The 10,136-nt window shown below is 53.5% G+C and overlaps 1 protein-coding gene and 1 long non-coding RNA gene across 2 annotated transcripts in view; both read left to right on the top strand.

Moving 5' to 3' along the window:
- Window positions 1-616: 616 nt before the first annotated feature.
- On the top strand, window positions 617-4,904 carry LOC116592038. The gene is made up of 3 exons (XR_004286277.1): window positions 617-827; window positions 2,905-2,984; window positions 3,636-4,904. It is a non-coding gene; the product is annotated as an uncharacterized LOC116592038 (long non-coding RNA).
- A 2,599-nt stretch (window positions 4,905-7,503) lies between these two features.
- ZNF710 (zinc finger protein 710) overlaps window positions 7,504-10,136 on the top strand; it is a 67,188-nt gene continuing 64,555 nt past the window's right edge. Inside the window, exon 1 of the mRNA XM_032345523.1 lies at window positions 7,504-7,905. The gene's annotated coding sequence lies outside the window, so the exon portion shown is untranslated. The remainder of the gene's footprint in view (window positions 7,906-10,136) is intronic.

Raw genomic sequence — 10,136 nt, 5'->3', positions numbered from 1 at the left:
CAGGAACTTAGGTTGTCCTAAGCCCATTTTCTAGGCAGTGAAGCATTCCGAGACTGGGTCTGGCCAAGGTCACACAGCTCACAAGCTGCCACAGCCAAGAGTTCCTCGACTCCATTTGTGGCCACGTTCAAACTTGAACTCGGGTCCCTCCTGACATTAAAGCCGACACACGCATACACACAAACACCCAGACACACACGCACACCTCCCCGCCTTGGTCAGGAGTATCAGTTCCTCCCGTCCTGCTCATCGTCAGGGCCTCACAATCGTGTCTTTCTTTTCCAGACAACGTGTTCAATTGATGCCTTAAAGGAAATGTGTGAGCGTGACCCCCGATGTTACATGCTGATTCTTTCATCCATTCTTATGGACAGTACACATTGGCTGAGCCAATGTTAACGAAGAGAGCGCCAAGCACTCGGCAGGCCTTGGACACTGTGACCCAGGTGTAGAACGAGGAGGACAGCTTGGAAGGTCCTTCAGGGCAGCCCTGCCCACAGTCCAACCGCCACGTCCAGGCCTGCCTCCTCCTCCCCCAGCCTAGCAGTTTCCACCCCACGCCCTCTTTATCTCCCTTCATAAAAAGCCCCATTCTCCTTTTGCACAATACACTTTCACAACAGATAGTCTATTCAACCCAGAGCCCAAATCATCAGCAACCAAAACGCTGGTTCCTCTTTCCTCCTAGGTCCTCAAACATTTCCAAGGGAGGAGGCAGAATTACATTCTGCAGAATTCACTTGCTGTTTGCTTGACTGTTTTCTCCTACTGAGTAGAAGCTTCTTGAAGGCCTGGACTGGGTCTTTTTGCCATTGACTATGGAGGGGGTAAGAAGCCTAGATCTTGCTCTGTAAATATCGGTCATTGTTTAAAATAGTATCATCAACATAGAAAGTTGTCAAATACTCTAAGAGTCAAAGATGGAAATAAAAATCACCTATAATTCCCACAAACAGAAATAACTTTTTTTTTTTTAAAGATTTTATTTATTTGCCAGAGAGAGAGAGAAAGAGAGGGCACAAGCCGGGGAGCAGCAGGCAGAGGTAGAGGAAGGTATTGGTACTGGGCTCTGCTAAGCAAGGAGCCCAATGTGGGACTCGATCCCAGGACGTTGGGATCACGACCTGAGCCAAAGGCAGACACTTAACCCACTGAGCCGCTCAGGTGTCTCCAGGAATAACTCTTTTAAACTTGTATTTCCTTCCTAGTATTTTATATGTGTTTTGGGGGATAAATAAATGTTATTTATTTACACATATTTATAATTATATTAAACTTATAATATTTATAATATTTAAATTTATATTGAATTTATATGTGTAAAACATATAAATATGTGTTTCGGGGGATAAATATGTATGCATACATAAATTTGTACTAAAATAGAATTCTGACACAGATCCAATTTTGTATCTTGCTTCCGATGTTACAAACATTTCCCAGGTCATTAAATATTCTTCAAAAACATGGTTTTTAGAGGTAGCTCACCACTAGTCTTGGTTTCTGCTCAGGTCATGATCTCAGAGTCAAGGGATGGAGCCCGACATTGGGCTCCGTGCTTAGTGGGGAATCTGCTTGAGATTTTTTCTCCCCCAACCCATGCTTTCTAAATTAATTAATTAATTAGTTAATCAATTAAATCTTTTTTTAAAAAAACATGGTTTTTAGTAGCTATATAGTATTACATCAAATGTGCATGCCCTAACTTCTTTAAAAATTTCCTCATTGTTGAATACTTGGATTATTTCCGTCTCCTTTTTTTTGTTTCTAACTTTTGCCAGCATGAGCAACGCTTTAATAAACATCCTTCACATGCATTTTTGTTCACCTTGCTGTCTTTCTCTCAGACTTCTAGAACCGAAGTTACTGAATCAGAGTAACTTTTAAACTCTTGATCTCTAATATCAATCAATTTTCCAGGCTTCGTACTAATTAGCCTTCCCATAGCAATACCTGTCATCACTGTGGCTTTTACTTGTCTATTTGTTTTTAACTGTTTGGTGATCCTGGCAGTTTCCTGTTTATGGTCAGTGGCCGTGTTTCTTTGGGCATATTTTTATTCTTATATTTATGCAAATAAGGCCAGTTAAGTTACACGACGGGAATGAACTCATGCAAACATGCACCCTGGGTCACAAGAAGGGGGTGGGAGCGCTGGATTATCTGATGTACCTGTCATTACTCCTGGAAAAAGAATCTGCAGATGTTAGACGTTCACCCCATCTAGCCACACAGACTTTTCGCTTTTCTTTGGGTTTGCTCTGGAAACCCTGGTTATTCCCAAATTGTGTTGCTATACTTCCGAGGATTTTCAGTCATTGCCCACCTTCTGTGGGACCCCGGTCCCCGCCCTAGTTCTCAGTGATTCTCTGCCATTTCTGGGTCTCCTGCCACTTAACCTGTCCTTCGGGGCCGCAGACGTACCTCTGCTTTCCACTCCTCTTTTTAGTTCAACCCTGGGGTCTGACACCAGATTCCAGTAAGAGGTTAGATACTAAAAATCCAGTATTAAATACTGCAAAGTGACCAGTCATACTTTTTCAAAGGTCAGTTTTAAAAGGTTTAGTTCTGTCAATGAAAGAAACAGATTTTAGGGGTGCCTGGGGGGCTCAGCTGGTTAAGTATCTGCCTTCGGTCCAGGTCATGATCTCGGGGTTCTGGGATTGAGCCCCACATCAGGATCCCTGCTCCGCGGGGAGCCTGCTTCCTCTTCTCCTCCCTGCTCATGCTCTCTCTTAAATAAGTAAATAACATCTTAAAAAAAAAAAAAAACGCACAAACAAACAGATTTTAATCTGTTTGTTTAACCTGCTAATCTCCAAGCCGTTACTCTGGTGAACACATCCACTGAAACACTGGAAGAGCTGTGTTTCATCCCTTTTCTCAGTTTACAACATTCCTCAGATTTTCAGGGATGTTGATTACCAACGAACGTTCTGGAAGGCCTGTGGCATGCACACGTCCTCCCTCAGGAGACCACGAGGGTGAGTACACCTCATAATAACAAACCTTCCTTCCCATTTTGGCTCTTAGGCGGGGAACCATGGCAGGCCCTGGAGATGCCACCATTGGCTGCTTCTGCCTCACGACAGCTTATTTCTCCCTCCCTAGTGTGACTCTGGAGGCTTCCTTCCTGGGCTGGGGCAGGTCAGGGGATTTGGCTCAATAGCACTGGTGTCTAACTGTGCATCTAGGCCCTTGCTGGGAGCTCCTGACATTCACGGAGGCATTACAATTTACGAAATGCAGCATCATGAAGCCCCTGTCATACAAGACTGCTTTTACTCCTCCCAATTCCCCCCAGAAGGGGACACTCCTGAAGTGTAAAAGGTGTCAGAGAAGGATGTGGGTCACCTGTCCCGACCATGGTCACGGGACCGGGGAGGTACATGGAGGGAACAGTTGCCCTAAAGAATAGGTGAAAACAGGGGTGCCTGGGTGGCTTAGTGGGTTGAGCCTCTGCCTTTGGCTCAGGTTGTGATCTCGGGGTCCTGGGATGGAGTCCCGAGTTGGGCTCTCTGCTCAGCAGGGAGCCTAATTCTCCCTCTCTCTGCCTGCCTCTCTGCCTACTTGTGATCTCTCTCTCTCTCTCTCTCTGTCAAATAAATAAATAAATAAATCTTTTTATAAAAAAGGAATAGGAGAAAACAGACGTCCCGGAAAAGAATTCTCAAATGGGAACTCTGGCTTCCAAGTCTGGTTCAGCCACACCACAGCTGTGGCCTTGGAAGTTTGCTTTAACATCTCAGCATGTGAGTGTCCTCCTATGTGAAATGACGACCAGAAGCCGACATCCACCTGGCACTCGGGAGCCTGCACAAGTATGTTCATTGGAGCGGGTCCATGAAAGTGGAAAACTGGAAACATCCCACAGTGCAACAATTCGTTTAAACAAATGAAGACACACGCACACCATGGAACGGTATCATCCGTGGGTGATGACGTGGATGTTCATACACAGGAAGGATATTTGTGGCCCATTACCAAGTAGAGAAGTTGTTGTAGTTCAGTAGGCATAGCGCTATGTCATTTTTGTTAATTTTGTAAAAATAAAATATTTACACGTATCATCATTCATCTGTTTAACAAGATTTACTCTGCACAGTTTCACTGGGATGTGCATTTACATGCGGGTATATGGGTATAAATTGTCCAAGGATCTCCACCAAGATACAATGTCTCTACAGGGGGTTCTTTTTCTGTTGGGCTTAGCTGGTTTTCAAATTCTTTCACAATGAACTTGTGTCATAAAGAAATAATAGAGATATAAAATGTTTACAATGCAGAAGCTGGAACACCAGGGTCTGCCTCCAACCAGGGGCATTTTGGTGGGGCCAAGTTCATCTGCTGGTTGCTTGGGGAATGAGGAACCCAAGCAAAGGCCTGAGAGGTTTTAAGGGAATTCATTTGGGCTCTGGAGGAGTCAATAATCTCTTTTTCTCCCTCTCTCCCCCTTGTTGTGAATGTCTGTGTCTACTTCTCTCCGCTGAGCAAACACACCCAGGTGTCTGCTCCTAGGGGCCTTCCTGGATTTTAGGATTCCTATTTGTTCTTCGGGCAGGCCATACAACTCCACTGATCAGGCAAGGCCTCTGGAACTCCGGTCTCTACATTCCAGTCATGTTCAGGAGATGATACCCTGGGCATCCCGATCAGACATTGGTGTTGCCCCAATCCCAGTCACCCACCAGGACAGGGGCCATCTTCGAAGGAATGCTTCTCCCCCAGGGAGCATATCACATTTCTGACACCATGAGTCATTCTGGTTTCAACCCAGAATGTAATGCCACTTCCAGGTTGTATGGGCACCTCCCTGTCAGTCATTCCCTGATTTATAATAATGAATAAAAGTTACCATATATCGGCATTTCTGTCCCAGATCCTGTGCTGGGCATGGGCTCGGGCAAGGCTCACAATAACTCTGTGAGGGGCTTTCATCCTCGTTTTACAGATGAGAAAACTTGGGTCAACTTGCCCAGGGATATGCAGCAAGTAAGCCTGGGCCCTTCCAGGCCCAGTACAGGAGTGACCAAACTGAGTCTATCATTCACTGAGGCTGCTGTTACCCAAGTTCTTGAAGCTAGCAAGTGGAAAAAGTTAAAATGTGCTGTATCTCGCACAGATAGGGCCCCCCCTCCCCAACTTACGCCCTAACACACTCCCCACTGGCCCCTCCCTGACTTGTGTGCCTGCCGGCCCTCACTCCCCACTCCCCCATTCTATTCCACACTACAGCAAATACTTGTGGCAATTCCAAGAATCTGTAAGAATGTTCTCTTTTGCCCTGGGGCCTTTGGACAGGCTGTACCTTCCCACGCATTTGCCTGGCACAGGCCTACTCATTGAGATGCCACCTCCTCCAGAAAGCCATCCCTGATCACCCCAGCCCGAGTACCCTTAGGGGCTTCCTTGGTTCATCCTGGCATGTATCACACAGCATCACGGTTGCCTGTCCTCTCGCCACTTTTCCTCCCCTGCAGGGCTGCGAAGCCTAAGGGAGGGCCACTCGTGCCGATGGCGAGGTCCTCAGCAACCAGCACGGTGGTGGGCACAGAGGAGGGAGCCAGTAAGCATTTGTTAATTGAATGCTTGATTATCAGAGCTGTGTTCTGCTTTGTTTGGAGAACACAGCTTAGGTGCACTAAGTGGGATATAAAATGACAGCAATGTGGCTTCCTGTCTATCCTATTAAGAGGGCATAGTGGGCGAATGCTTTGGGGTCATCCTGGGCTCAGCGCTCTGATGTGAAAACCACGGTGTCCTCCTTTGCTAAAGCCAAGAAGTCTCGGGCTCCTGTTTTCTCACTCCCAGGCAGAAACAAACCATGTTCTGAGTGACTGGAGTCACTGCTCACAACACCAGGAGCTGGTTTAGGGTGGGGCGAGGGGCAGTGGCCTTGGGGCTCCAGTCTCTAAAGGCCAGGGCCTCTGGGCTGGGGGGAGGGGTGAAGAGTGGCAGGTCCTGTCCCCGGGAGGCTGCAGTCACTGGGGGAGAGACAATGGGGCTCAGCATCTGCTCCTCGCTGGGAGAAGGGACCCTCCAGTGAAAAGCCAGGGAGAGCAGGGAAGTGTGGGAGGAATTGATGAGGAGAAGGGGTGGAGCCAAGGAGAAGCAGCCGGGAGGAAGGAAGGGAAGGGGAAGGAAGAGAGGAGGGAGGGGTGAGGACTCAGGCTTTCCTTCCTCTCGATGACCTGGTCCTGGGCTGCAGCCGCTCTGGCATTGTTTCCTGCGGAAACCCTCGGGGCCCACGAAGACCTCACGTTTCTCCCCAGCCCCTGGCAGCAGCCCCCGTCCAAGGGTCAGGCATCCAGCAGGTGCTCAATACTTACTTGGGAAAATGAGAAACGTGGCCAAGTTTGCTCTGGGAACTTTTCCCTTGTCTTCTCCCCACTTCTCCGGAGAAGCTGAGGGCAGAGCAGGTCTTGGGAGCACGCCCAGGCGCCCCATGAATAATTGACCCTTCCTGGCGGCTGTGCCCGGCTCAGTCCGAGGACTCGACACCGGCCCAGCGTCTGAGTCAAGAAGCGGCTCTGAGTGGCGGGCGTGCCGGACGTTGGGAGGCCGAGGGTCCGGCCTGCCCGGGAGCGGGGTCTGGGGGAGGCCAGGCTGTGCCAGAGGCCGCGGCCCCGCGGGGAGGCGCTGGGGCCTGACCCCCCGCGCTGCGAACGGCCACGCCTCGGCGCCCCCCAGCCGTGCGCCCGGTCGGGGGTGGAGGGCCGAGGCCCAGGCCCAGGGATGGGAGAGCCCACGGGGGGCCGATCCCTCCTCCGAGCGCCTCCTCCGAGCCCCTTCTCAACCCGGTCCCGGCACTCGCAGCCCGCGCCGCTCCCTCGAGCCTGGCCGTCCAGGGCTCTGCAAACAGCTGTTTAAAGGCTCTTTTACAGTTCAGTGCTCTGCGGGGATGTTTGTTCCAAGCCCATCTGCCTACTTTAAAAATATATAAGTAAAGAACACACCCAGCTTTCCACCCCTGGCTGGGGAGGGGCGGACTCGGCGGCCCCCGCCCGCACTTCGGAAGGAACCGGCACCCAGCCGCCGCCGCTGCCCCCGCCCCCACCCCCACCGACCCTCCTCTCGGGAGGACGCCCCGGGCTTCCCAGGGGGGAGGGGGCACGCAGCCCCCCGGCCCCCTTTGTGCGGGGCCGGGCCGGGCCCCCCATTTCCATGCGAGGTTCTGACGCTCCCCCTCTCCCCCGCTTCAGTTAATCTTTGTTCCCCTTTTCTGCTGAGAGGAGAAAAAAAAAAAAAGAGAGAGAAAGAAAGAAAAGGAGGAAAAAAGGCGTGACTTGATTTTCAAACGAAACTCCCACAGCAAACAAAACCCTTTTAGAGAAATAAGAAAGGAGGAAGAAGGAAGAAAAGAGGGAAGAAAAAAAAAGGAGAAAGAAAACCCTCCAGGCTTTCAATTTGAGTGGGAGAGTTGAACCGAAAGAAAGAGAAAGAAAGGAAGAAAAATCCTCTCTGCGGTAGAAAGAGAAAAGAAAACTTGGGCTGACAAGAGGGGGGTGCTGGGGGGGTGGAAGGAAGTGAGAAAACAAAAGAGAGATAAAAGGGCTGCTTTTCTGTCTCTCTTCCTCTGCGAGCTGGGTTAGGAGGAGCTGTTTTGCATCCCTTCACGTCAGCCCTGCCTCATTCCCTTCTTCCAGGGAGGGAGAGAGCGAGCAGGAGGGAGAGAGAGCGAGAGAGGAGAGGGAGAGAGAGGAGGGAGAGAGAGAGAGAGAGAGAGGGAGAGAAAGAGAGGAGCCGGAGGGAGGGCGGCAGGAGCAGGCGGCGGGCGCGCGTGGAGGCGGGCGGCGGGCGCGCAGCAGCAGCCCGGGCGGTGGGCAGCCAGGAGCCCCCGGCCCGGCCCCGGCCCCGGCCCCGGCCCGCCGAGGGCCCCAGCGCAGGAGCCGCGCCCGGAGCAGGGTGAGTGTCCCGCGCGGCCCCCCGGCCCCCTGGCCCCGCAGCCCCGGGCGGCGCGCCGGCGGGGGCGCGGGGGGCGCGGGGGTGGGTCGAGGCGGCCGCGGCCGACCCGCCCCCCGCCTCTCCCCGGGGACGGCCGCGCGCAGGCCCGCGCCGCGCTGCAAACATGTCGTCTTTTCCTTTCACTTCCACATTCCCTCATGCCGGGGAGCTGGAGGGAGAGAGGGAGAGCCGGGGAAAGAGGGAGAGATGGCGTCTGGGGGGTGGGGGGGGGCGGGGAGGGGGAGGGGAGGGAGGGAGGGAGCGAGCGAAAGAGGGCGAGAGCGAGGAGAGCGCGCGAATGAGCGAGCGAGCGAGGAGAGAGAGAGGGAGAGAGAGAAGCAGAAATGAAAGGAAAGCGCCGCGGTGGCGGCGGCGGCGGCGGAGCGGGAGGCCGGGGAGGCGGCGGCGGCGGCTCCCGGGCCCGCACGTGGGTGTCCCGGCGCCCCGCGCGCTCCCCCCACACCCGGCCCGGGACTCAAAGTTTCACCCCCTCGCCGCGCCGCCCCGCCCCTGCGGCTGCCCACAAACTTTATTCTCCGGGTGGCGGGGGGGTGGGGTGGGGGGGCGGTTGCTGCGCGTCCCCGCCGTCCCGGGTGGGGGGCGGGGGAGGGCCGAGCGCGCCGCCGCGGAGGAGGTGGGGGATCCGGGGCGCCCCGGAGGGCAGTCGGCGGCCACACGCGGTGCGCTGCTGGAACCCGGCCGGGCCGGCGTCGGGGCGCCCCGGGCGGGGGACCTGTTGAAGGCGCTCGCCGGCTGGCGGGGTCCCCACGGCCTGTCCCTAGGCTCCCTAGTTTCACTTCCCCTTCCTCGTCGCCCCTCTCTGTCTCCTCGCGGTCATTTTCCTAATTGGACGGAGCTGTGGGGTGTGATCGGCAGCGTCAGATTAGGGGGCCGGGAGGCTCCCGGGTGGGCGCGGGGACCCGGGGACCGACGGGGCAGCCCCTGCAGGCGCGCGGATCCCACAGATCCGGCCGTGGTGCCACCGCCCCCCGAACTGCGGACTTGCTAACTAGTGCGTATCGGGTTTTTTTCCAACTTGCCTTTTAAGATGACTTTTATGGTTGCTGCAACTGCTTCCCTCCAGTCTGAGCTGTAGTTTGGGAAGATTTAAGAGCCCTGGGAGGTGCTGGCGTGGGTTTTAACTAACCCGAAACGGCCCTTAGTGTATCTCTAAGCTCAGCGTTGGTTGGGGCAAAGGCAGAGCCGTAGTCTGGGTGCGTTTTCACAGGGACACTGCGAGGTGCTCGTCCTTCCCTGTCTGAGCGGTCCGCGAATGACCATCCTGGTGGCCCACCTTTGAGCTGCAGGCTGAGCGCCCTAACTGTTAAGAACGCCCTGAGCGCCTTTATTTCTATGCAAAGTGGAAACTCCTAGCCGGTGTGGACCTGGAGCGGACGGAAACGGTTCCCGTGGGCGCCTGGGAAATTCACAAAAAATTCCCCCACAGGTGTGCAAAGCAGGACTTTGCACCCTTGGGGGTCACCCAGCCAACTTTGAAGCTACTCTTTGAGTTCTGCCTTTGTACACGTGTAAGCAACAACAGTCAATGTTCATTTCTCCCAAGTAGAGGGCCCTGGCCCTGCACCCCGATGTGCTTTTCTGGGGGAAGGGGGCCTTCAGAGTACCGGGTCTTATGGGAGAAGGGAAGAAAACCACCCCTAATTGTCATTAGACATAAAACATGTATTTTTAGTGTTTGTGATTAAGCCAGGGGCCTGTCCAGTTTTTGGGGGGTGACCCAGTATGATCGTACCTTTCTTGTTTATTTTATTTGTTTATTTATTTGACAGACAGAGATCACACGTAGGCAGAGAGGCAGGTGGGAGAGGGGGAAGCAGGCTCCCCCACCGGAGCAGAGAGCCCGATTCAGGGCTCTATGCGGGGCTCAGTGTGGGGCTCGATCCCAGGACCCTGGATCATGACCTGAGCCGAAGGCAGAGACTTTAACCCACTGAGCCACCCAGGCACCCCAGCTTTCTTGTTTATTTTAAAGGGAATATTGTTTTCTAGAATTTTCTTGATGCCTTTATCAACTGGCCCATGAGCCACATGTCACCCTGGGCCAGGCACCCGCCTGACCCTAATTGATCACCTACAGCTCCAGCTGCATTCCCGTGCTCCAGACACCTGCAGGACCTGGCTTTCTCACTCGAGGGCAATGGGAGTAGAGCTGCTTTCTTTTGAGTTGGGGG

Source organism: Mustela erminea, chromosome 5 (genome assembly GCF_009829155.1).
Source record: "Mustela erminea isolate mMusErm1 chromosome 5, mMusErm1.Pri, whole genome shotgun sequence".
Taxonomy (NCBI): Eukaryota; Metazoa; Chordata; class Mammalia; order Carnivora; family Mustelidae; genus Mustela; species Mustela erminea.
Note: the sequence above shows the minus strand (reverse complement) of the source record. Positions and strands in the feature narration are given on the sequence as shown.